Source organism: Triturus cristatus, chromosome 3_1 (assembly GCF_964204655.1).
Source record: "Triturus cristatus chromosome 3_1, aTriCri1.1, whole genome shotgun sequence".
NCBI lineage: Eukaryota > Metazoa > Chordata > Amphibia > Caudata > Salamandridae > Triturus > Triturus cristatus.
The window spans coordinates 963,222,086-963,249,526 of NC_140583.1; the positions used below are offsets into that span (position 1 = coordinate 963,222,086).

Genomic DNA, 27,441 nt, shown 5'->3' on the forward strand with positions numbered 1-27,441 from the left:
TGGGAATGGAGTTAAGAGATCAAGCTTTCAAACAGATGAAACGTGTCAAAACACAGTCAAAAATTGAAACAAATGGCATTTAGGTTTATTATTAAAAATACAATGGTGATATTGAAGAGTAAACATGAGTATTGGTGGGTCAAGAATGAATGAAGAAAAAACCATTACAATTAATTTGTTTCCTGAATTGTAATTGAATCTACAACCCACTAGTCCCCAGTGTCAGACACAAGACCCGTTTGAGAAAGCTAAGTGATGCTGTGCAAGTTATCTGCAGCAAGGTTATATCACCACCTTGCACAAGATGATATGCTTATGGGATTTGAATGGTATTAAACCTTCTCATATGTATTTAGTTGCCCTTAAACTTCTTGGGCACAGCTACTTGGATATTTTGTTTTTACCATTGAGAAGTTGCACAAAGCCAGGGGACGTGTGTCTCTTGGTCAGGTGCTCACACAAGGGGATTCAAAGAAGACCATGTCCCTCCACACAATTGATATGAAAGACGTCAGCACTTGAAATAATACATAGGTTGCTGATTTTAACATGTCATGGAAGACGTTCTCATAGACAGTTGCTTATACCACAGATATTGGTATGGCATAATACTCCCTTTTACTATATTTTGGAGTACCATAAGTTACAGAGAATGTCCCAAGAGTTAGGGCAAATATAGAAATATATACTAAGATGGAGATGGCATGCCATTGTGTGGGGGGGAGGGGGCATGGACGGGGTGTAGTTTTTTCCTTACTAGTGTTGCGCAGTAATTTGGTGTTTCTAAGGGCACATTATGGTGGGTTACACCGGTCTGGGATGATAGGCTTTTCACCCCCTTTCATGTAATATATAGGGCACACCTGCAGAGTAACCGTTTGAGGATGTCATTCTTAAGATATCAATGAAGAGCGGCGTTGGACGGGACTTTCAGGCAGACTAGCAATGCCAGATGATGCTGCTTGAAAAGGCCCAGAGTGGGCGCTTTTTGGTTCCATCATGACCCATGGGGAAAAAAGGCACACACACTGACGCTTTTAAGCAGGCCCAGTTGGCAGTGCTTTCCTGCCTAAATGGCCAGTCCAGCACTTTTTAAGAGGGATGTCTGTTTACGCAACACTTCCATTTGGTAGATGTTGACAATATTTTTCTATGACTACTTCAGTCGTGGTTTGTGTAGATTAGTGTCGAGATAAAATTAGTTCAGAAGTTTTTTGCAGTGTCTTCTGTGAAATGATGGGTGTATCCAAGGGCTTTTCTACTTTGACTTTGCATTGTGCCCTTGGTTGCCATTTCTTCAGCTAGAGTCAAGTACTTTCTGTGCACACACACATCACAATACTGGTGGATTACTAGAATACAATGTTGTTTGCATGAGGGTGTGGAATGTTTATGCTGGTTTTAGTGATGAGTTTCCGGGGTCTACATTGATGAGGTGGATGACAGTGTTGTTAGTTTGACAATCAGTGGCGGCTTGTGACATTTGGAAGTGGTAGGTGTAACAGTTGGGTATGACTTTTATGGAAGCGAGAGACGAGAGCAAGCTTAATGGACAAACGTGGGGTCCAAGGTGGGTCCACGGTAGGTCCTCCTCCCGATAAAAAATTGAAAAAAGATTGGCAAATGGTGCACTTTAAAGCAAATTAATTTATTGATAAAGTAAGGCTTATAAAGCAGTGGAAACGTATAGTCTTGAAATACTAAACATGTTAAAACTGCCCCATATCTTACTGCATTAATATGTTAAACAGTTATTGTAATTGCAAATTGTACAGCGTGACAACTTCAAGCCCTTTAAAGTGTGTGATTGCCCAGTGTCTTGCACTTCATGGGGCATCAAATTTGGAAGAAAATGCTCTAACCAGGCTCTGGGAAGCACCCACAGATGCTGGCTGCAATCAGTCATATAGCAATATGTGCAGACTTGTCTTTAATTTAGATGAAAAAAAGTGGGGGCTCTCGAAAAGGGAACATATAAAATACATTTCTCGGATTCCCATAGTGGGCCACCCAACCGGTATTTTGGTTTCTCTATGAGATGTAATAGCATCCACATATATAACACAACAACTGACATACACCTGAAACCTGTCAGTACCATTGTCTTTGTAAATGGTTGTTAGCTGTTTAAGACAAATGAGTAACAATAATGATAGTCTCACTTGTCATGGAAGCCAAACACTTCTTTCCTAAGCTATGTGTCAATGTACAAAAGGTGCTCAGAGCAACTATTTTTAAAACACAGACCCACAGATATAATATGCTTAACAACATTCTGTGACCACAAAAGGTAAGGTTTTTCGAGTTTCAAAACCACACATAAGTATATTGCTTCACCAGAAAATGTTGCATGACCTTTTGCCTGAACATATTATGTCAGTGCTTCTAGTATGAATAAAATCATTTCATGCACCAAGTCACCGCAGCTGTGCCGAGATCAGGGGGTCAATAAAATTCAATATGATAGCCTAACAAGCACTGGCAAGGCCTTGTTCCTGCTCCTGCTGTTCCAACACATGCTGGGATCAGGATGGGTCCACAACAATATACTGCATGCCATGTCTGAAAATATCTTTACCAGCTCCCGCTTTCAGCAGTGCTGTGTTAGAAGAATAACACATGCCGCATTGGAGGCCTGTCAGGCAGCAAGCGGATGGTGTTGAGCCGGCAGGACGAGTACATGGAATTAACAATGAAAGAGTTGGTAATTGCAAAACTTGGGAGTAACATCTAATGAAAGAAAATGAGGACTTCATCTCCCAGAATGCACTGGACTGACGTGATCTGCTGATAGAGAGATATTTGGGAACACCAAGCCTTATGAAAAGAACTGATAATGCTATTCAACACATACAGTTACCATCAATGAAAGAGCATCACAATGCCGGCCTGTCATCTTCCTTTTCATGTTTGTGACAACTCCATTGTTTCTACCAATAACAGAAGGGATGCAGGGACTTAAAGTTTCATCTTCCATTTTGTAGGTATGTTCAGTGACCAGGACTGGCTAGAGGTCAGTGTAGTAAACTACTTCTCTACTATTCCCCATTGTACTGCTCTGTTGGAATGTATCATGACATCATGGAATACCTGAGTGCCTCTCTGTGCTTAGATTGTCAGTTGATCATCTCAGGCTGAGCTGCTAGGAGCCTGCTCCTGGTGGGGCTGCATCTGTACCTTCTATCTTCTCCTACTCACCTATCCTAGAACCAAGCTGCAATTAAGGATTATTCTATCTATACAGCTGGACTGTGCATCATCCTTTACCACATTTTGGTGACAATTTAAAGAACCTACGCATTGAGGATAGAGACTGTGTTTAAAGGAGCTAAGGAACTACTGGAACTAAAGACTATGCTAAAGAGATTGCTTAAAGAAAAGGAAACGTAACGCACTGGTCAGCCCCACCAGTGTCCCTCATCATCTGGACAGCCTGCAGCCCAGGTCGTTTGACCTTCTACTGCTGGTATTCGCGCAGCTACTGTGGTGATTGCTGCCATCCTGTTGTCTGGGAAATGTTACTCTTGCCCTGCTGGCCTTGCTACAGTCATGAGTCACCCTTCTGAGTTTGATTGCCAGCAGCAACTGGTGCTTAGGAATTGGCACCAGCGACGTGTGTTGACAGCGAGTTGTGTTTCATGAAGCAAAACTTTACAGCCTTCATACTTAGAAGCCAACAGCCATTGCAGAGAATTGTCGTTTTAGTAAATTACTGGGTGGGGCATCGTGACAGTCTGAGCATCTTGCGGTGAGCAACATTTATTCAACCTGTGAGAAAACCGGCATCCCTGTGAGACTTTACACTTGGTCGAAAAATGCAGAGGTTGGTGATGAAGTAGCAATGTATGGCTCTGTTTGGCATGGCGTGCTTGGGACATGTTTCGTGTGCAGCGGCTGTTTATACTTTTGTGCAGCTTCTGAACAGTCCCAGAGAATTTCTATTTGGGTACCGGCGTTGCACATGTGTGGTTAGGCACTTTTTATTGTTTTTGTTCGATTTGTGGTTTCTCTTGACCCCTTCTTCCCGCGCTGCTGTAGACAGTTAAACTGTTGTGCTTATTATTTAAAACCGTGTGCGAGCAGGGTAATGCAAGCTCACCTGCCGCGAGGAGGAGTTCCGTGGCCTTTCTGACGTCGATGGAGGTTTGCTGCTCCTATGCCGATGTTTTTTTTATTACCAGCACTTACGTGCTGAGAGCCACCCGGTGCAGCCTATGCTGCGTCCTGCCATCTTGCCAATCTGCTACGTTGTGGTGTAAACTCTTGCCAACCGCGTAGTCTTTGAAGTCTCGTACAAAATGCTCTGGTCCACTGCATTTTGGTTTAGATTGTTTGTACCCCTTGCAAACATTCAACAAATGATGAGTTTCAAGTTAGTATGCTATAGAGGCATTCTTTTAAAAAATCACTGACCAGGGCAACGAATCCTTAGCCACATGACCAAGGTAATGAAGACAACGTTACACAGTTCCTCAAAGCAATTCAAACTTTTGTGCTTGGATCTGGACACCGCTGAGTCTTTGAACTGTAATACCAACAGCCCAGGAACTTTGGTGAAGACCTCGGGTGAGAGATCGCTCACCGGAGTGCATATCTTTTTTTGTTTTCATTACTAAATACTGTTTTTCGCTTTTAGGTGTAGGTTGTGGGGGCGGTTGGTGACCCTATCCAGTTTTCTAGGGTGACCTATACACTATGGCGTACCCTGGTATGGGGAGGTTGGGTGATTTGTCAGTACCCAGTTTTTTTGGGGAGGTCAGTTGTTATGTAGATGGTAGTTGTCTAGGGTGATGTTATACCCTGTGGTGTACCCTACTTAGTGGAGGTTGTGGAGTTTACCACGGTGAGTACCCTGTGGTGTACCCTACTTAGGGGAGGTTGTGTAATTTTCCAGGTTGAGTACCCTGTAGTGTTCCCTACTTGGGGGAGGTTGTGTAATTTTCTAAGTTGTTTATCCTGTGGTGTACCCTACTTTGGGGAGGTTGTGTATTTTTCTAAGGTGTTTATCCTGTGGTGTACCCTACTTAGGAGAGCTTGTGTCATTTTCCAGGGTGAGTACCCTGTGCTATTCCCTACTTTGGGGGAGGTTGTTTTGTCAGTTCCAAGGGTTACTACCCATGGGGTATCCTTTCATGTTGACACTATGCTCTGGTCGAAGTCCACCTGCATGGAACTCGTGGCCAAGGGTGTCACGTTCGTAGGACTTTGAGTGAGAAGCTTCTCTCTAGTGTTTAGACTTCCTCCGTTACCCTTAACGGACTTTAATCCTAAATTTCGGTGTCAGCATGCCGTCTACCCTAATCAAAGGAACTTTTGTTCTTTTCCAGAGCGTTTACTCTCTGATGTACCCTTCTTGGGGAGGTTGCACTCTTCCTGTTATCTAGAGTAACTCATGTCCTCTGCTTTAGCTTCTCTTGGGGATGTTGTTTTTCAGTCCCAAGGGTCAGCACCCTCTGTTGTACTCTTTATGGGAAGTTGTAAGGGCAGTTTATCCCCACCTTTGTTTGCCAGGGTGACTTCCCTGTGGTGTACCTGTTTATGGGGAGGTTGTGGGGGTGACCACCCTTCTCTGTTGCATTTGTTTTTTTTCCCACCTATGTCGTGTCTTGTTCTCTCTTTTTCCCTAAGGGAGGAGGAGGGGGTTGGGGCGTGTAGTAAGGACATTTGCAATTTTAATGTATTCAATGATGTTTTGCATTTTAATGCATTTCTTTTCATGCCAGTGTTATTCCTGATACTTCATGTACTACACCAGTAGATATTTGCATCTCAATGTTTTCAATTCATTCTAATGTCATTTCTGAGGTATCTTACTTGTATTTCTCTTTATTTCTGCTGTTGTTCCCCAAGGAAGGAGGATGTGTAGTAAATACTTCTCTACTATTCCCCATTGTACTGCTCTGTTGGAATGTACCATGACATCATAGAATGCCTGAGTGCCTCTCTGTGCTTAGATTGTCAGTTGGTCATCTCAGGCTGAGCTGCTAGGAGCCTGCTCCTGGTGGGGCTGCATCTGTACCTTCTAGCTTCTCCTTTTTTTTTTTTAAATTTTTTTTTTTATTGAAACTGAAAGGTGTCATACAGCATTCAAGTTCAATACAGAAAGTATAAAGTTACGAAAACCAAAACATCTCAGATACAATGAACCAAGATCCTTCTCAAATAACAAAAACAATTTTAAAAATAACCTTAATGAGAAGAGGGTCAAAAAAAGTTTCCCCATATTTTTTCGAATTTTCTCCCCCCTCTAATCCTCGCCGCATAGTTACGCTCACTAATCTTAACTCTTCGCATTTTACGTAACCATTCATAAAAAGATGGTGTCTGAGTTAATCGCCAATTCTGAAGTAGCAATGATCTGGCCACTGCCATGCAGATGAATAGAAGTTTAGCGAGTGAGACAGAGAGATTAAGATTCTGATCAAAGCCATGAAGCATCAAGTTGGAATTTATAGATATCTGGATATGAAAAATAAAACATAAAAAAGCAAAAATATCTACCCAGAACTCTTTGACCATACAACATTCAGCTATGACGTGTGTCCAGTTAGCGGGGGCGAAACTTTGACAGCGAAAGCAGATCGGTATATAATTACTAAACATTTTGGCAATTACCGCCGGGGTATAATAGAGGAGCCATTTCCCAAAAAATATCATTCTACGCCAATTGGCTCCCCTTACTGTGGAAAAATTATATTTATTAATAGTCCGCCACGTCGTTAAAGATAAAACATGTTTTTCGTGTTCCCACCATTTTTTAACTGCTTTGGATCCTAGATCGTCTTGTTTAATCAGGGCAAGATGGCGTTTCCACTCACCAGGTTTCCTTATTAAAGTACTATTGAAAAAAAGATCGTTGTTTAAAGGGGAAGTCTGAGTAAAGGAGGTGGGAGCAAACTGCTGCAAAAGTTTATAAATTATATTATAAGACCCGGCCAACAAAAAATTTCCTGAAAGTAGTAAACGCATCTCGGGCTGAGTTAACCACCTGGAATAATGTAGAAAATCGGCCACTTTGCTAAAGCCGGCCTTAGTCCAATAGTGCATTAAATGTGAGCTTACCCCCTGCCCTCTTGAGGAGAGTAAATTAATCAGCAAAGAGGAGGTATTAAAAAGAGAGAGAGAGTATCTACTAATCATGGCCGAACGCTTCATAAAAAACCAAGCTATTATTTTATACCTAACCAATTTTGGGGATTTAGGTATTTGAAGAGGGGAGGATATTTGACTCTCTGAAAAAATTAAATCGAAGAAAAAACTAATATAGTCCTTTGGGTTCGGAGTAGGGACCTTGAAACAAGTTAGGTACTGAGCAAAATAGGCGTTATTATAATCTCTAATGTTTGGAAGTGCAAGACCACCATTATCTAAACCATCATAAAGAGTAGTCATCGCAATCCGGGGCTTTTTATGTGACCACAGAAAGCTTGAGAATAAGGATTCTATTTTCGAAAAAAATGAACCTGGGAGAAAACACGGAGTTGTTGAAAACAGGAAATTAAATAATGGTAAAATAGACATTTTAATCAGGGCGACTCTACCCAGTATTGATAAAGGTAATTTATTCCAGCGAGTTAGCATCGAGCGAACCCTTTGAAGAAGGGGAACAAAATTCAAACCGAAAAGATCTTTAACTGAAGAGGAAAAAAACACCCCCAAATATCTTTTAGGTTTATTATTAATACAGCCACGTAGATCCGGATATAATTCTGGGATGTGATTGCCACAAATCAGTATTTCGGTCTTTTTTTTATTGATCCGGTAACCCCCAAAAGACTCATATTTCTAAAAAATCTGAAATGCCTGAGCTTGAGACTGCAAATCGGATTTAATGAGTAACATGATATCGTCAGCATAAAGTTTTATCTTCGACATAGATGGAATTGGGGGTGAGATCTCTGCAGACTTTCGAATAGCTATTGCGAGGGGTTCGATAAAAAAAGCAAAAAGAATCGGCGATAAGGGACAACCCTGACGGGTTCCACGATTAACTGAAACTGATCCAACCGAATGTGAATTAATAATAATATTAGCTTTAGCACCCGAATAAAGATTACGAATGAAGTTAATAACGTTGGATGGAATATAAAAGTGCTGCAAAATAATAAAAAGTGTCTCCCAAACCACCAAATCAAAAGCTTTTTCTGCATCAAATAACAAAATAAGTGCAGGGATCCTCCGTGTCTCAAAGTAATCCAAAGCTTCTGCCAGATAGTGAGTGTTAGTCATGAGCTGTCTACCGGTAATAAAACCGTTTTGGTCTTTATGAATCAGATCCGAAGAAATTCGATTAAATCGAATAGCCAATAATTTAGTGACGATCTTGTAATCCGAATTTAAAAGGGTAATGGGACGATATGAATTAGGATCGGTAGCATCTTTCCCCTTCTTCAAAAAGCTGACCACAGTGCCCTCGCGGAAAGAGTCGGGAATTGAGGCTCCAGACAAAATAGAGTTAAGCAAAAGTAGAAACAAATTTGAAAAAGAGGGAAAAAAAACCTTAAAAAACTCTGCGGGTAGTCCATCCGGACCAGCGGCTTTCCCTGATGGAAGATCTTTTACCACCGCCTCTATCTCTTCCAAAGAAAATCCATCTGCCATGGTTAATTCTTCGGAGTGGGAAAGAGAAGGGATCACAGCCTGCCGTAAAAAGGAGTTTAAATTAGACTGGTTAATTTTAAGCTGATGAGAATATATATTTTGATAATGACAATGCATTATCGCACCTATCTTATCTGGATCGGTTGTAGATTGATGCGAGACCGGACATTTTAACTCCCGAATTAGATTAGATGCTGCTTGTTCCTTGGCCTGCCAGGCCAAGAATCTCCCGGTGAAATTACTTTCTTCATATATTTTCTGAAATTGAGTACGAAAAAATGCCTCGCCCTGCTCATATAAAAAAGTGGTGTATTTTTGTTTAGCTTCATTTAATTGTTCTTTAACCAATCGTGAGGGATTTTGTTGCCTTTGAACGCTGAGTGTATGTATGCGGGATTCCAGTAGTTTAATTTGAGCCCTGGATGCAGTTAAAATGGCCGCATCTTTCCCTATGATGATTCCGCGAATAAAGGCCTTTAGGGCATCCCAAATAATACTTATGGGGGCAGTACCCATATTAAGAGTTATAAAGTCTTTAATCTTGTTTTTTAATTCAGAGACCCATTTATCATCATTAAGATGAGCTCTATTGAGGACCCATCTTTTAGGGGATCTTCTGATATCCCCAAAAATGAATTCCCTGATAAGCATAGCATGGTCTGAGAATACGTTGAACGCCGTATTGAAAAAGCCAAGCTTAAGGTTGCGTGAAGCTAAAATAAAATCAATACGGGATGAGGATTTGAATCTACCCGACCAGCAAGTATAATCTCTTTTAGAGGGGTTATCTACCCGCCAGTGATCAGAAAGATCGAATAGTTTGATATAATGTGAAATGGTTTGAAAGACTTTCGGTTTAAGTTGTTTGGATGATTGAGATGATGTATCCAAATGCGGGTCCATTAGCACATTAAAATCCCCGCCAATCACAATATCACCTGACACCATCAATAGGGATTGAAACAAGTCTTCATACAAACTAGCATCGTCTGTTAGAGGCCCATAACAACATACAAAGATAAAAGGTCTCTGCCTAGTTTTAACTCTACATGAGACCCAGCACCAACGTCCTGAGCCTCCCTGTTCTGATTGAATAATATCAGCACGTAAGTTCTTATTCAAGAATATTGCCACCCCTCGCTGAGATACATCGCATGATGCGAAACACCGAAACGAAGCCCAGGATTTGAGCATTGAAAACCCATCTAGCTTGGAAGAGGGAATATGAGTCTCCTGTAACAAAATAACGGAGGGATTCTCAGCCTTTAACCAAACTTCCATAGCGCGCTTTTTCTTAATATTGTTTAAGCCATTAACATTAAGAGAAAGCAACTTCAAACTCTCCTTGTTAGACATTGAGATCAAAATTAAATTGACTAAAGAAAATTAACACCGAACCACTCTGTGCCCCTTGAATACAATGAATACATGCTGACAAATGGAAAAATAGGTAAAAATAATCAGACACCATCAATTTCCTTCTTGTTTCAACCCACCCACCACCACCCACACCCCAAACAACCCCAACACCACCCCCACCACCCCCCCGAACCCCACCCTCCAATGGCCTAGCTACCTCCCTCCACGCTGACCAAAGGATCCTAACCCACTCCATTGGGGCGACCTGTTAACACCCCCTAGGCTGCCTGAGTTGCGGACTCCCACAGACTCATCTGACCCCTCCCTGACCCCGGGTCCACTTCTAGGATAGGACTAATAGTATTAGGAGCGCAAATAGACCCCCCTACTGAAAAAAAAAAAAAAAAGGAAACCTTAATTTAGGAGGATGAAATCTCCTTGAGGAGATCCTGTGCCGCTGATATATCGGAAATCATAAAGAATTTGCCTTTGACTAACACTTTAAGCTTGGACTGCTGAGCGATCGTCGCTTGTGCCCCTTTAGCTTTAAACAGCCCCAACATTTGAACAAACTCTTTTCTTCTCCGAGCGGCGGAGGCAGACATATCTGAAAAGATACGGCATTTGACAGTCTCAGTAACAAAAAATTGTCTTTTCTGAATTGCCGTTGAAAGGATAGTCTCTTTGACCCGGATATCCGAAAAATTTAGTAACAATGTTCGAGGAAGGGAGGAATTTGGAAAGGGCTGAGCAGGAACGCGGTAAGCACGAGTAATAGTTAAATCACCTTCATAGTCGGGGATCACTTTAGATTTTAAAAAGGATGTTGCCCATTGCACCGTATTAGAGCCTTCAAGACCTTCTGGAACCCCAACTATCCGAAGGTTCGATCTGCGATTATAGTTTTCCAAATCGTCCAATTTGTGTTCAAACGAACGTGTACACACAGAAAGATGTTTAGCATCTTTTTTAACCTCCGTCATCTGATCCTCCAAACTTGAAATACGGGTTTCGGCCTCTTGAAGACGAACCGGAAATGTAGAAAAGAGAGCCTCCATTTTCTCCAGCCGTTGATTAATTGAAGCAAGCTCTGCCCTTTGAACCCTCTTTAGTTCTCGAACTTCATCAAGAATCAAATTTAGCATGTCTTTAACTGACATCTGGATCTCCCCTACAGTCTTGGTGTCGAGATCTAGCAAGGGACTTAAAGAGCCGGGAGGACTCACATTAACAGAATCAGCAGGAGTGTCTAGCGGTTTGTCGGTCAATAATGGAGCTGTGGCCGTACTTTCCAGAGAGAAAGCCTCTGAGAGACTATCTTTATGAGGGTGCGTCAAGGAGTTCTCTTTCTCTTTTAATAAAGATGATGAAAATGTTGAGAGTACTGAAGGATTGGGCTTATTTGGGGAATCTGAGGAATGAGAAGAGGAAGTTTGGAATGCAGAATCTAAAGAGGGCACTGGATTTTTTTTGTCGAAAAGAGGAAATGGTTTGGTCCCCTTCCACGCATCCATGACTCTGTCTTGCTTAGATGAACGGTCTAAAATGGGAGTTAAAGGGGCCTCCTCTGCGTTATGCGGGGGCTCTGCATCCAGTGTTAGGGATTCGCCCAGAGATACCTCCAATTCCTCTGAGCTCCCAGAGCTGTTGATTTTCACTCTTGCATCACCCTCAGCTGCATCCAAACTGACAGTATTATTGGCACTTTTGCTCAATAATTTGGCTGCATTTTTGGCTTCTCTAGCCTAAAGGCGGAGAACTTTAGCCTTGCGTGTGTTAAGCAATTTGCCCATATTGAACAAAACAGAGCAAAAAAAAAAATAATAAAAAAAAAAAAAGGAAATTCAGGAACAGAGACCAACTAGAGTGCAGTTAAAGTTAGGGGTCCGCTCTTTCCGCTCTCCTCTCCTCTCCTCTCCTGAAAGTGAAGATCCCCAGGGTCTGAAAGTCCAAAGAATCAAGCAATGAGGATACCGCCTTCCCTCAGCAGGGTTACTTTCGAGCAGCAAGCCACAAGCCACAAACCGACGTGGTAACAGGTCCGAAACAGGAATAATCAGAAATAATCAGAAATGACCAACTCACTGCGTGCTGCTGCCATAGGAAATATCCGACTGAGAGAAGCAGCTTTGATACGTTGTAGAGCCCCCCGGTTGAGAAGAGCCTGCCCGACAACTGGGAGGAGCAACAACGCTGGAATACACTCTGCACTCGGCTGGATAAGCTGCTGCCTCGCTCACAGCATCGCATCACCACATTACAGTCAGCCACGAAGCCCAAAGTTTGCAATAGTTGTCGTCGTCGTCGTGAAGCCAAAAATGAGCATCTAACAGCGAGCAACACAATCAGTAGCGGTCGCGGTCATGAACGGGGATCTGGGCGCCGAGTTTTTCCGCTGTCGTTGCCGTTGCCGTCCGCCATTAACCGCCGCGTCCACCGTACACGTTCGTCTGCACGGCCTCAGGGGAAGGAGGAGCCAGGAGTCAGGAGCCAGCAAGCCTCAGGTAAGAGCGGAGGCGTGGTTCTCCATCTCCCCAACCGACCTTCTAGCTTCTCCTACTCACCTATCCTAGAGCCAAGCTTCAATAAAGGATTATTCTATCTATGCAGCTGGACTGTGCATCATCCTTTACCACAGTCAGCCTCCTGACATGGGCGGCAATGATTGATGGTGTATTGCCGCTTGCAGACTCACCGGCCTGCTTTGCTTCCTTTTTGTTTGAATTAATCCATCTCATTGCTGATCTTTAAAAGTGAGTAGAGTTTTAGATTTTGATGCCTTTATCTGCCACTGGTCCTTACCATACAGCAAGCTCGAGCCGATCATCGGGATTAAAGGCTCTGCATGATGTAATTTCCTGTGTTTTGAGAGCATTCACAAGTGTGTGATACCACATCAACTAACAATGTAATGTGTTGAATTGTTAAAATGACTCCACTTAATAAACCGAGAGAGGGCGAAGTGAAGATAGAAGCCTGCCACTTGGTTGCCCCAAGCATTGCTAGTGACAGGGAGAACATGACAAAAATGTGCAAAATGGTTTGAGAGATTATTATTAAAGCCCGCTCACTTTATATCTGGGTCAGTTGTAAAACATAAAGAATGTATTAGCAAATTCAGCAAGTAATAACTTTTTCTATTTTCTTGCAATCCCAGGCACAGCCATGGCAGCGCCAAGGAAATGCGACCCATGGCCTACAAACCCCTCTCTCGCCCCAGTCGGTAATCCTAGGCCTTTCATACATGTTGGAGGCGACAAAACACAGGGTCAATGTGTTTAAGCAGGGCTGGGGCTACACAGACCGAGGCACCAGGAAGGCACTTTTAGATACAAAAATGAGCAGGAACACTCACCGTCCAGTCCGGACACGGCCTCCAGGCGTGCACGAAAATTCACTGTTCACCAACTCAGCCCTGCTACAGCCCCACCCCGGGGACTCCTGAGCCAATCCTCCCACTGCTCCTCTGCCGTAAACAGCATGAGAACAGCGTGAAGATTGGCTCGGTCAGGGGCTGCCAATGCTCCTTTGGCTTTGGATATAATCCACCCCGGGGCACCTATCATTGCAGGTAGGCGAGGGTTTAAGTGCGCATGTCGGAATGGCCAGAGTGAAACACCCATCCAACCCAACATGTGCCCTTCCCCCAAGGCGTCCCAGCATCGTCACACTCACTCAACCACCAGTCAAGCTCCACCCCCACCCATGTCCGACTCCGCCCCTATGTCAATGTTTACCTGGGCCATGCCGCACACTGCTGTGGCTAATAAATGGAAAATTAATCATTTAATATGGGGCCAGGGCGCAGGGGAACAATGCCCCAATGCCCTCATAAAGAAACCACAGCTGTTGGAAATGCCATGGCAATTGTATGAATACTAGGCATGAGTGTAAGCACAAGGTTGCATGGTTCTATCTAGTGTGTGCAGCGTCAAGATGACTATATGTAGGTGTGCCTGAAATAAATGGGGTTGATGATATTGTTGCGTGGAGAGCACTGCTGAATATACACAAAACTCAAATGATGGTAGATCGGAAATGTGGTGGATGCAGGTGGTACAGACTTAAAACAATTAACTGAATGGAAGGACCTGTGGAGAGTTTTGAGCTGGGGTGATATGTGCAGCTGAAAAATGATATATGCTCTAAACCAGAGTTGCTGCACATGCATATGTGATGGTAAGAGCTGAATTATGAGCAGTCAGTCCTGTAGGCGAGATGCTGGGTAAGTTTGGTAGGCAAACAGCAAGCAACATTGCAGTTTTACAATAATCAGAATCTGGTGAGAACAGATAGGCCAATTGCCATCAATAGGGCATGATTTAGCAATGACATTTCATTGTCTACTGTGTGATGCTGGTATGACGTTTATGATTTGTATCTATCTGCCGAACAGGACTGACCTGTGAGAGAAAAGCACAAGGAGAGGTAATGGAAGCTTTACAGTCACAGATATAGAGATCCATACAGCCCTCTGTTAAGGTTCAAAACTTGAATAAATATTGAATACGTGCATATACCAGCATTAGCTGCATTAACCTGCCAGATATGTGTGCCTCAGATCCAAAACACATGGGTCCAGACTTAGAAGGAGCTTGTGTCTAGTTTGCGTTACCTTTCAACAGAGCCCAATGCAAAGTTCCATGCTGAGATTTACAACCTAACGCAAATCATGATTTGCATTTGTTTGTGACCCAAAGTAAAGCAATGAGCTGCCTTACTTTGCATCAAGGGGGCGTTCCATAGGTGTTGCATGAGCATTAGGGGCCTAGCTATGGGGGGGGGGGTGTTTGTGGTGTGGCACCCACGAATAAAAGGATCACTGGCTTGTTAGTTGGGTCTGGGGGCCCTGGGTCAGGTCTTATATGTCCGTGTTGGTTTTACTTTCAAGAATTAGAAATAAACCAATGACTTTAGATCTAAACCAGGAGAGTGAGAGAGAGAGACAGATATACCCATCTGGTGGCTGAATTCACAAATGTAAATCCAAATAACCTGGAAGCAATATGACTTCCCTGCTCATCCAAATTGTATGATCGTTGGCAAACATTTTATTTCACAAAGCCTCCTATTTCTTTATTACCACACGAGAGCCCTTTTAAATTCTTGAATTCAGGATGTCCCTGTACTAGCACCTCTTATGTTTGATCTAATAGATTGTAATGTAACATCATAATAAGAATTTAACCCCTTCGGTGCTCATGACGGAACGGTTCCGTCATGAGCCACGGTTGAGCTGTGCTCATGACGGAACCGTTCCGTCATGACCACGCCCGCGCAAGATTCCGTCAGCACAGCGGCGGAATTTGCGCAGCATGGAAGGGGTTAACCCATGTTTTGGGTTTACAGACTACTTATTTGCCTTATAGTTCACCAATGGTAATGTCTTTGTGTGGCCAGCAAACCATTAATGTTTCTAATGTTTATGTTTAACAACTATCTCTTTAAAAAACGTCTGTCTATGAAGTGATATAGGGCCATATGTAGGTAGAACGTATTTTGCGATTCTCTAATTGCAATTTTTAGGGAATCGCAATTAGAGAATTGAAAAACGGAATGTAGGTAGGATTAGCAAATAATTTTACGAATCCTACATATTCCTTAATTGCAAATTGCAAATACCTTCCCATTCATTCCTATGGGCCTAGAGGCCCATAGGAATGAATGGGTAGACATTCTCAATTTGCGATTCTCAATTAGAGAATCGCAAATTGAGAATGCAATTTCAAGTGTGCCACGGTGTCAAAAGGACACCCTGTTGCACCCCTGAAATGAGCATGGGTGCACATGTGGCACACATACATGCCCTAAGGACGTGTGTGCACCACATGTCACTTTGAACCTGTAGTTGGTGGTAATTTGCGATTCCTTAAGGCCAAATTGCACTTTTTTGGTGCTTCTTACATTGCATTTAAGGAATCGCAAAATTTGCGACTCCTTAAATGCAATTGCAAAATAAGGAATCGCAAATTTAGCGATTCCTTATTTTGCACGCAGATTTACCTTCCTACATACCACTTAGCAAAATTGCGATCGTAAACGCCGAAATTCGGCGAATTTCGGCGTTTGCGATCGCAATTTTGCTTTCTACATATGGCCCAAGATCTGATGTAATAAAGTGAAACGCTTCCCCATGTTAAAGGAATATTATTTTATTAAATTTTGAAGAAATTGTATAATATTTTTGCAATATGTTTGTTGCACAATAAACATGCCAAACATTTTAATGGCTTGACTCATTCATGGACCCTTAGAGCCAAGTCATAACCTTTTCTCATCTCTCCCTATTCATTTGTTGCACACCTCTATTTGCAACTCGTACTTGGGACCGTCAGTCACTTGATAACATAGAGTTTTCAGCAAGAATGAAAACATGGAGCTCTGCCTAAAAGCAAGAATTTTACAATGCTACCATTTAGGCATCTCGTTGAAGAGACGAAGAAGCGTGTGTGCAGTGACATACATTTCAAATAAGTGACCCAAGACAGGCACTCCAGGCCCTTGTGTTGTACTTGACAGAAGTCATTAGTTGCCAGGGAGAACTATCAGGCCCAGGTGGAACAGACAGGGGCACAGCTTCAGGTGGGTGTTTGGGGTGGGACACCCACCAAATGCATTCTTGGCTTGGCAGTTAGGTGTTTGGGTGCTGAGTTGGGTCTGCTATCTATATGGCAATTTTTCTTAATGTTTTAATTTCACTAAGAACTTTCAATCTTGTTAACTCTTTTGAGCAGAAACTTAAATAGTATAATGACTGGTATACCAAGAAATAGTAAATCTTTACACATGGAAGTACTCCTTAAATGAGTGCAGATGTACTACTTTTTTTGAATTCACACACAAAAGAAGGGTAGAGGGTACGGTGCTCACCTACTCCGAACCCCCAGTCAAATACTTCAACACGCTATGAGGAGTAGAGAGTAAACGCAAGTGGTGTTGTGATATAATGTGGAAACGTGCTATGTGTTTTAATACTGAGCTCACACACACCGAAGTGTGACGTGCTTCATCATAGGATTGCTTACAAAACACCCTGGCACAGCCAACGCCTAGGGTGGGGCAATAGGGTAGGGGAAGACAAACACAACATACAGAAGAGAAGAAATCAATATTTCCAAAATGTGACTGGGAACAGTGGAGGTGAAGGTGCAGAGTGGTGTATCTTATAACTAACTCGGAGGTATCCTTAAATCTATTTTATTCCTGGATCCCCGGTCAGGGCTAAAAACGTGAAGGATGGTGGTACTAGGGAGTTATAATGAGCCCCTTACGCCCCTCCTTGCTGCCCGGTGGTCAACATGTTTCGGCCTTTACCATGTGCCCAATCTAATGGTCACGTCGGCCTTCATCAGGACACTCCCGGTCCCAGTATCTGTAGTGGTACCCACTACTCCAATCGAGGTAGTAGGTGTGTTGTATCCTAAATTTTACATTGAGGAATTTACACAAGAGAATCCTTGGGATATACGAGTTTACCCTTAAGTCATGCTCAAAATGGCCGTGGGCTAGGAGAGACCCCTTGTAGTCACACTTACATCAAAGGTGGTGCTCCTCCTTGTGTTCAGTGCTCGCCTCCTTCGCCGTGTACACTGTTATGCAATGTAGCAGTTATAAAGATCAGAAAAATGTGCAGCACGTCAAAATTTGATCGGGATCTGAAAATTACTTTTTGATCTGGCAATGTCGTTTCTACAAGAGTTCCCTTATGTTTTTGAGCATGCTTTAAAAAGTTCCATCTCTGAGGCCAAACCCATCATTCCTTCTTATTGGCACACAAAGTCCACAATAGAACACGTCAACAGTGCATATAAGATTTAACCAGTCCAAAGGCCATGCGCAGTGGGATTGCCCAAGCACATATGTAGAGTACTACCTTTTATCTTTTAAATGATTGAATTCTGTGCCTGATTCGCAAATCTTGAGACTCTAGGAAGGTTCCTGTGACCCAGTGAGAGTCTATGATTCACAGATTCGGCACAGCATAAGCAAGTTCCTTGATGAAAATCATTTTTTGAAATATTAATTTTAATAATAGGGGGGAAGGTCCCTTTTGGGCCTCCCTGCACATGGGTCTAGTGGTCAGGCTCATCCTGCCCCATTATGCTCAGTGTACCGTGCTTGGTAATGTTGGGCTCAACAGGAGTTTTTCTGTGCCATCTAATCAGAGCAAGGCAGGTTCACAAATTTGCAGCCAGATATGGGAATCTGCTCTATAAAATAGGAGAAAACGCTTTGTATTCCAGTGGTCTTCCTATATGTTTTGAATTGGACTTGTAAATCCCTAGTGAATTTGCAAATCCATCGAGGATCCGTGGATTAACAGTATATATATATATATATATATATATATATATATATATATATATATATATATATATATATATATATATATATTACCTACTGGCGGTCGCCAGTAGGTAGTTATAGTTAGGACCACGTTTCCATAGGAAATCCGCAACATTCTATTTTGAATAACTTTGGCGCCGGTCGACGAATCCTTGTGAATTTTTCAAAATAGGTGGGGCGCTACGCTCCGCTCCTACCCTGAAAGTCTCGGGGGGATTCGTCAAGCGGGGGCTGAGATAAAAGGGGGGTCCCAAAACGCGTTTTTCCCATGCATTTTTCCATAGGACCTTTAGACAGGGCTACAGCCCGAACGGCTGAACAGAATTACTTGAAATTTGGCAGAGGTAGTCCTCAGGTCAAGGAAGTGCCTTTTGTAGGTTTGGTGTAAATCTGTTCAGTAGATTCTGAGAAAATAGCCTTTAAATCAATATATATATCTGAGCCAGCTTACGGTGCGCTTACGGTACGCTTACCGTACGCGTACGGTGGCGTGCGCGAGCGCGATTCTGATTGGCTCTTAGATCTTAGTAAACATTCGAATCGGCCGAAACCAGGAAGCGGCGGCCGCCATTTTCTCTCTCGCACTGAGAGTGATGATGAATATACAATGCACAAAAACATGTAAAGGGGCTGTTTAGACAGCTCCCACACACATAGCCATGTTGAGGGAGTCCCCAAAGATCCCCCAAGGCCAAAAATGGAATTTTTTTTTTTTCGCTAATTTCGCCGATTACGCTTACCGTACGCGTACGGTAAACAATTATATAAAAATCAAAAATTATCCACACTCTCCCCACCCCGTGTGCAATTGGTGGCCAAGGCCACCAATTGTGCATTGCTTATACCAGATGAGATAAACTATAATATTTAAAAAAAAAAAAAAATTAAAAAAAATTATCCACACTCTGTCCACCCCGTGTGCAAATGGTGCCCGAAGGGCACCATTTGTGCATGGCTTATAAAAATTACGAAAAATTAAAATATTACCTTTCAAAACGAAGTGCATCATATGTCCTCCATGTGCGCACGGTGCGCGCACGGCACTAACTGCGTAAAGTGGGCGCGCGGTGCGCGAAGCGCACCGCGTGCTTACTGTGCGCGCACGGAACGAACTGCGTTAAGTGGGCGCGCACGCCACGAATGGCGTAAAGTAACTTAGCATTTAAAAAACCGTACAAATTCACTGAAAAAACCATAGGTTTCACACACGTTATAGTTAGGAATTAGCATTTAAAAAACCTTTCAAATTCACTGAAAAAACCATAGGTTTCACACATGTTATAGTTAGCGGAAATTTTACTGATAAAAAACCAATGAAATTCCCCCGTTATAGTTAGTGCAGGCAACTATAACTCACGCGACCGCAAAACATTGTGGTCGGCTTTTACCAGCACCTACAATGGGTGCAAGAGCCCCTTGTAGTATGTCTTCTGTCTTCATTATGTGGCTTGAGGAATATAAAAGAAAGAGTTTGACACTTTTTTAATGTTGTTTTAATATAAATGCATTAGTTGACTGTTTATTGATAGACATTACAATGACCCCTTGAGAAAACCTATAAGTTTTATATGTTGACAGTGGCTGACATCAAACAACCCTAGAAATTTACTGAAAAACCCAAATGTTAAAGTGACAGTTATAGTTAGGTATTCAAATAAACCTTAGAAATTCACTGGAAAAAAAGAAAGGTTAAAGTCATTTATAGTTAGGTGACATTGCCAGTTGCAACATAACATTTTAAAAATTAAATAAACTCTGAAATTCACCATTTAAAATTAACTGATGTCTTTATAACCCGAGCCCTGAAGTAACTATAACTTGCATCTTCACCATGCACTGCTTATGCCTTCACATATTAAATCAATTATGACATGTACAATGACAGCATTGATAACATCCCTGATGGCATCTGAAATTACATAGTTTATGACAGCATGTGCTAGTCGCAAGTTATAGTTGTTCCAGGGCTCGAGTTATAGCTATTTCAAATAAATATAACTTGTGAATTTCAGTGTTTTTGTTTCATTTAAAAGGCAAGAGCACTCACCTTTCCAAGTAGAAGAATAGTAATTCTTTAAATGAAGTAACTGCAGCCAAAGTGGATTCATATTGACCTACCCACGTAAATTAAGATTTGATACTTATGACAGGCAGAACCCACTATGTGCTTACTTTTTTTCATGTGAAATGTCCCCATATGCATAACATTTTGTAATAGTGACTGCAATCATCAGAAAGTGTGCACACAGTAAGTGCTTTACAAACACTGGTGGTGCACCTGCCCATAGGATTACCCCTGTTATTTATCAGCATTTATTACTTTGTAAGACAAAGTAGGATAATGCACAGAGTTATCTAAAAGATGAGTATTTAATTGCTTCCTAAAATTTAGCAGATTTTTGTTTGATCTGAGCTTCACAGGGAGAGAATTCCAAAGTGTAGAGGATGCATAAGCAAATGGGCAACCCCCACTGCTCGCTCTCCTAATTCTAAGAACAGCAAGAAGGGAGAGGTTGTTTGATCTCAAAGCTCTAGGAGCTGTGTATGGAGTGATGAGGTGCTGCAGGATATATGGACCAAGTGAGTGTTTGAATCTGTGTGCAATGCATAGGACTTTGAACTCTATCCTTTTACTAACAGGTAGTCAATGAATTTGAGCAAGGGCCGGGCGTGCTGAATGAGTTTTAGGGAGGCCCAGTAAGGCTCATGCCGTGGCATCCTGACTAACCTGCAGCTCTTTGACGACATAAGGTGGACTACCCAAGTAAAGAGAGTTGCCATAGTCAAGGCAAGAAAGTATGAGTCCTTGAACCAAAGTCCTCTGGCAGTCCAGAGGAAGCCATATGAGCATTTTCCTGAGGGATCTTCGAAGGCCGAAGCAGGTCCCTGCCACCTTCTTTGCCTGGGAGACCATGTTTAAGTCTTTGTTCAAGGTGACTCCAAGGCTTTTCACTTCTGATTTTGGAAGGAGAGACTGGGAGCCAGAGGAATTGATTCCAGAGCAATGGATTGTTGCCAATTACAATTACTTCTGTTTTGTCCCCATTTAGCTTGAGACCGCTAGTCGTCATCCAACTAGTCACCTGTTCCAGACAAATAGTTAGTCTTTCTGAAGTAGAGTTAATATTGGGTGACAGGGAAACAACAATCTGGGTGTCATCTGCATAGGATACAATAGTAAAACCTAGGGCCCAAATGATGCGGGGTGGGGGGCGTCCCTGCTACATTAGGTTTTAGGAAATAATTGACTAGGGCATATATTTCTTTGGCAGGGTGTGAGGACTAACTAAATCTTATCTGCAAAATCTTTGAGCCTAGCCTTACAGATTGTGTGCTGGTACATTTCTAGATCTTTCTTATAGATTTCCTTACTATCTGCATCATATTGACATCTCCATTTTCTTTCCTGTTTTTTACATTCTTTCTTCAGCTCCCTTAATTCAGACGAGTATCAACTAACGCTGAGACAAATAAGCTGATGCACTCCTCCATCTTCTTGAGCACCTCTTGGGCAGAGACTTGCATGGACCCTGATGTTGTCAGATCTTCCACAATCTGGAGCTGTTCATTTCTTCATCGCTAAGAACAAGTCTGAAGCTCACTGATGATACTCTGGGGCCCAGCCTTTCTGCGAATCTTACTCAAATGAAAGTCCACAGCCATTCCATTAAGTGCAGGCATCAGCAAAGAGAGACAAAATACTTTTACACTGTTTTGCAAAGCTAAGCTGTGTCTTTTCAAAGTGTCTCCACTGTTTTGAGAACTGATTCATTTTTTGGCTTATCACCGACTTCACTTGTAGGCCTCGTTTTAACATCAGGGATGACTTAGAAAAAGGATTTGTTATTTACCATTAACTGATTGCAAAATGTGTCACGCTTAGCTTTATTAGAAACATTTGCCAATAGAGTCTCGACTGCTTGCATGAACTAATTCATGTTTTCAGGCGATAGGTGGGGCCCTTGGCTACTGGACAAAGGTGTAGCTAGAAAATAAAAATTCCCCTCACTTTGAGCTTGGCAGTCTAAAAATATGCTTAGGTATAGCCACTCGTTATCAAAAAATATATGTGTCAAGCAACATATAATGTAGTGTGCTCTATATAATGTAATCAACCTATCTGTCCATATGTAAACTAAAAACCTAGGGGCAGATTTACAAGCCCTTTGCGCCGCCGGTGCATCACGTTGCGTTACACACCGGTGGCGCAGCCTGCTAAGTGATATTTACAAGAACAGGTAAAGTCACCCTACGTGACTTAACCTGTGTTTGTAAATATTGCCCCTGTTCACGCGGTACTTTGCATGTTAGGGGCGTGACATGGGTGTTGCTTTGAGAGTTCCCAACCAACACCCAAGTCCACTGATGCATTTCCAGATTTACGAGAAATCGTAAATCTGGAAATGCGTCAGAATGCTTCGCCACACTAGGGGTGGCATAGCGAGGTGCAACGAGGAGAAATGTTTTCATTTCTCCGCGTTTTTTTCCTCTTCCAATGCATGCTGCATTCTACATCACACATTGGAAGAGGAAATCACCTCAATTTATTGTTTTTGTGCAGGAAGGTCCCCCTTCCTGCACAAAAACAATCTCCCCACAATGCAGGCACCCGTGCACCATGGTGCAAGGGTGCCTGCGCCGGCGCATGGCAGCAGTTTGTGCGCCAGCGCAGGGGGAAGCACAGAGATGCGAAATATTTTTGTAAATATGTCTCATCCCAGTGCTTCGAAACTAACACAGCGCGGCGCAGCGAAATGACTTGCGGCACCACGCTGCGTTAGTTTCTTGTAGATCTGCCCCTAGGTTGCTAAAACCTTCACTGGACTGGGGAAATATTTAATGCTGCCATTAGACCCTCATATTAGTTCAGTGCCTTGAAGCCAATAGTTAAATGAAAGGATAAGCCCCATGCCTGTCTTCTCTGAGGTTTGACGGGTACGTATAGGCAAAAGCCAAGCATGCTGAGAGTGGCCACTGTGTGCTTAAATATTCCATGCTCTACGCTTAGTTAGCGTCGTGGGTGGAAGCAAGACTCCATGCCAATGAAGGTGCTGGTGATCTCTGATGATCACAAACATCACAGAAGAGCTGAAGTGAGCCCCCTTGGCTTCTTTGCCACCAAACTGAAGCATGGAGGGGGAGGGGATTAAAGGGCTTTCAACCAGGAAAAATATGAGAATTCAGGTATTACATGTCAGTGTTTTACAGTTTCACACCACACCTCTAGTTGGAATCAAGGGTGCGAGTGGGTCGCCAGGCTGCTACAGCTGTTTGCGGCCTCTAATTTGCAGGATTACTGCACAAAGCATCCAATGTCAGCGCTTCAGACCTACTGGCCACCAGTTCCGCCAAGATATGGAGGGGGAAGGTAGGATATCAAAAAGGCTTCACCCAGGGCAAGTAGCTCAAAGCAGTGCAATGCTTGCCACAGCCCCTGGTTATTTGAATGTTTTATGTCCTGCCCCTAGTTGGAATCAGAGCTGGTAAAAAGGACGCTGGACCACCGCAGCCCTTTCTGATCTCTTATGTTCATGACACTTATGGAGGACTCAATATGAGCAATTCAGATCTCTTGTCCACCAAATACACCGAGATACGAGTATATGTGGAATGCGAGGTCTATACTGGGTAAGGAGTTAGAAGGACTCAATTCATTCATGTGGCCCTTGGGAGTTTAAAGGTCTCGAGCCAGCTCTAGCTGGAATCAGGGGCAGGAGTGAGACTTCAGGCTCCTGGGAGCTCTTTTGGTCTCTCCGGTTTGAAAGCATTGCAGGTTAGTCAATGTCAGCCCTCCAGGAGTCCTGCCCCCAAATGCACTGAGGTAGGAGGTGGGGAGTTGGAAGGTCAAAATGGAGTTTGTGCAGGGCAAGTACCTAGAGTCAAGGAAAAGTAACACTACATGGGAGCACTGGAGGTTTGCAAACATCTCAGAGATAAAACTGATGCTGGCCCACTGGGTCCCTTCCCCGCCAAATAAACTAAAGTATGTGGGGATGGAATGTCAAATGGGCTCCACAGAGGGTGTTAAATTGGGAAATCCCTGACATCTGATTATATATGAACATATAAAGCAAATTCATAAATACATTTGAGTACTTGATGAAAATACGACTCCTTTTATTCAGGGAATTGAGTTAATTTATCCAAAATAATAAGTGTAAGTTGATACCTGAAATTTAGAATCTGATTATCTAATGTGTTGGAACAAAATGATTCTGTTTCCAAAAGATGTTGTTTCAGTGATGATTTAGCATAAGTGTGTTAATCTAATTGCTTATGTTGTTTCTTGGTGCCAGAGGGAACTTACTGTGATAGTTAATATTTCATAACTCAGTAGAAACATTTTCCAAGAACGTAACAACATCTATATTGAAAAAAACATTTAATAAAATTACCACTTTTGCTGTCTGAGCACTGAACATGGAAGACTGATGTAACATTATTTGTTATTTGTATTTGTAATATGGCACACTGTCCCTATTTGCGCCCGGCGTGCCTTTTGAAAGGTACGCCTTGGCGCAAACATGGCCAGTGCGCTGTATAGATAATACAGCCCTTAGATGAGGTTCGGCTTGCACTTTTCACTCCCTCCTACGCTGCAATTACAAGTGGTTATTTATTGCCAACCACTTTTAACCCCTTGCATTAGCACTTATGCGTCGGACGGCTCCCGCACGTCCGACGCATAAGTGCTAATGTACGTCGGATGGCTCCCGCGTGTCCAACGCCATTGCACAGGAAATCCCTCTGGTGCAGGCACCAGAGGGATTTCTTTTTCTCCCCAAAAGCCTCAGGAGCTGTGGAAGAGCTTCCCAAGCTCTCGATCCCCCCCCCGTTTCTGTGAAATGACGTCAGTGTGCATGACACGCTGACGTAATTTCACAGAAACCTATCTCAGCCCCCTCAGCACGTAGAAAGACGGGAGAGGTATCATTGGAAATGGGAGAATCTCCCCTTTCCAAGGGTCCCCAGTGGATCCACCCACTAGACACCAGGAAGGGGGGAGCGGCCCCTTGGGCAAGGTCCTTCGCTCCCCCCCCCCCAAAATTGGCCAAATTCAGTCTTTCTTCCCCCCCGGAGGGGGGGGGGGCAGAAAGCCCACTAAACGCAATGGATTTTTTTGGGGCAATTGTTTTTAGGGTGGGGGCGGACCAAAATGGAATTCCAATGCACCCCCCCACCACAATAACAGCCATTCTGTTCCCCCTGGGAGGCAGATGGAGGCAGTAGCCCACTAGACGCCATGGATTTGTTTTGGCAATTTAATTAGGGTGGGGCTGCCCAAAACGGGCATGCCAATGCCCCCACCCTGCCACAATTACAGCCTTTCTGCCCCCCAGGGGCAAAAAGCCCACTAGACACCAGGGATTTTTTGGCGGGCAATTTGAATTAGGGTGGGGCTGCCCAAAACAGGCATGCCAATGCCCCTACCCCCGTAACAATTACAGTCTTTCTGCCCCCCGGGGAGCAGATGGGGCAAACGCCCGGGGGGGCAAATGCCCAATAGACGCCAGGGATTATTTTGGGGTAATTTGAATTAGGGTGGGGGCTGCCCAAAATGGGCATGCCAATGCCCCCCACAAAAATGACAGTCTTTATGCCCCCCTGGGGGGGGGGGGCAGAAAGCCCATTAGAAACCAGGGATTTTTTTGGGCAATTGCAATTAGGGGTGGGGGCAGATGGGGGCAGTAGCCCCCATCTGCCCCCCGGGGGGCAAAAAACCCACTGGATGCCAGGGATTTTTTTTCCCAATTTGAATCAGGGGTGGGGGCTTCCCAAAATGGGCATGCCAGTGCCCCCGCCCCGCCCACAAAATGTTCAGTCTTTCTGCCCCCCTGGGGGACATATGGGGGCAGAAGCCCCCAATCTGCCCCTCAGTGGGCAGAAAGCCCACTAGAAACCAGGGATTTTGTTTTTTTTTATTCGTGCAGGGGTGGGGGGTGCCCAAAATGGGCATGACAATACACCCCTGGAAAAATTCCAGTCTTTCTGCCCCCGGGGGGGAAGAAAGCCCACTAGGCGCCAGAGATTACGCTGGCTTTTTATGCGTGGGGGTGGGGGATGCCCCACCCCCACAAAAAATAGCCACAGTCTTTCTGCCCCTTGGGGGCATATCGGGGCAAGCCCCTCCTCCGATTCCACCCAGGGTGGCAGAAAGCCCACTAGGCACAGACTTTTTTTTAACATTGTGCCTTACTGTGAATTTTGGGGTAGGACATTTGTGCCGGCACGGTGATTCCACACAAAAATATGTGGAAAATGTGTTTTTTTCAGCTAAACTTGAGGTTTGCAGGAGATTCTGGGTAGGGAAACGTTGGGGGATCCACGCAAGCCATACCTTGTTGGTCTAGATTTCAGAAATGTGAGGGTTTGGTAGGTTTCCCTAGATGACGGTGAGCCCACGGCCAAAAAACCAGGTGCTCCCACTCCAAAACCAGGTAGTTTTGATATAGGTAATTTTGAAGTCACCACAGTACGATTTGGGCCATTTCCTCTGGCAGCCACTATGCCTACCCACACATGTGAGGTACCATTTTTATCCGGAGACTTGGAGGAACGATGGGTAGTAGGAAATTTGTGTCAGCCCTGTGATCCTACTACTTTTTCACACAGAAATGTGAGAAAAAATTATTTCTTTCAACAACATTTGAGGTTTGCAGGGGATTCTGGGCAGGGAAATGTTGGGGGTCCCATGCAAGCCATACCTTGCTGGACTCCCCCAGGTGTCTAGTTTTCAGAAATGTGTGGGTTTGGTAGGTTTCCCTAGATGGCCGCTGGCCCCGGGCCAAAAACTCATGGGACCCCCTTTACAAAACCAGGTTGTTTTGTGATAGATAATTTTGATGTCGCCTCAATTGGTTTTGGGCCCTTGCCTGTCGCGGGTATTTGACCCACCCACACAAGGGAGAAGGGAGGTGCCATTTCTCTCCGAAGGCTTTGGGGAATGCGGGGTGGGCGGAATTTTGTTGATCCATACAGATTCCAGAACTTTCCACCAAAGAAATGTGAGGAAAATGTGTTTTTTTTATACAAATTTTGAGGTTTGCAAGGGATTCAGGGTCCGTTTTCACTGTGAAAATGTTGTGTGTCCACGTTGTGTTTTGGGCCGTTTCCTGTCGCGGGCACTAGGCCTAC

General features: G+C 43.6%; 1 long non-coding RNA gene across 1 annotated transcript in view; it reads left to right on the forward strand.

The window, feature by feature from the left end:
• Nucleotides 1–24,725, forward strand: part of LOC146861325 (uncharacterized) — a 79,260-nt gene extending 54,535 nt beyond the window's left edge. The window contains exon 2 of the long non-coding RNA XR_014978947.1: nt 21,737–24,725. This is a non-coding gene — a long non-coding RNA (uncharacterized LOC146861325). The remainder of the gene's footprint in view (nt 1–21,736) is intronic.
• Nucleotides 24,726–27,441: the final 2,716 nt, after the last annotated feature.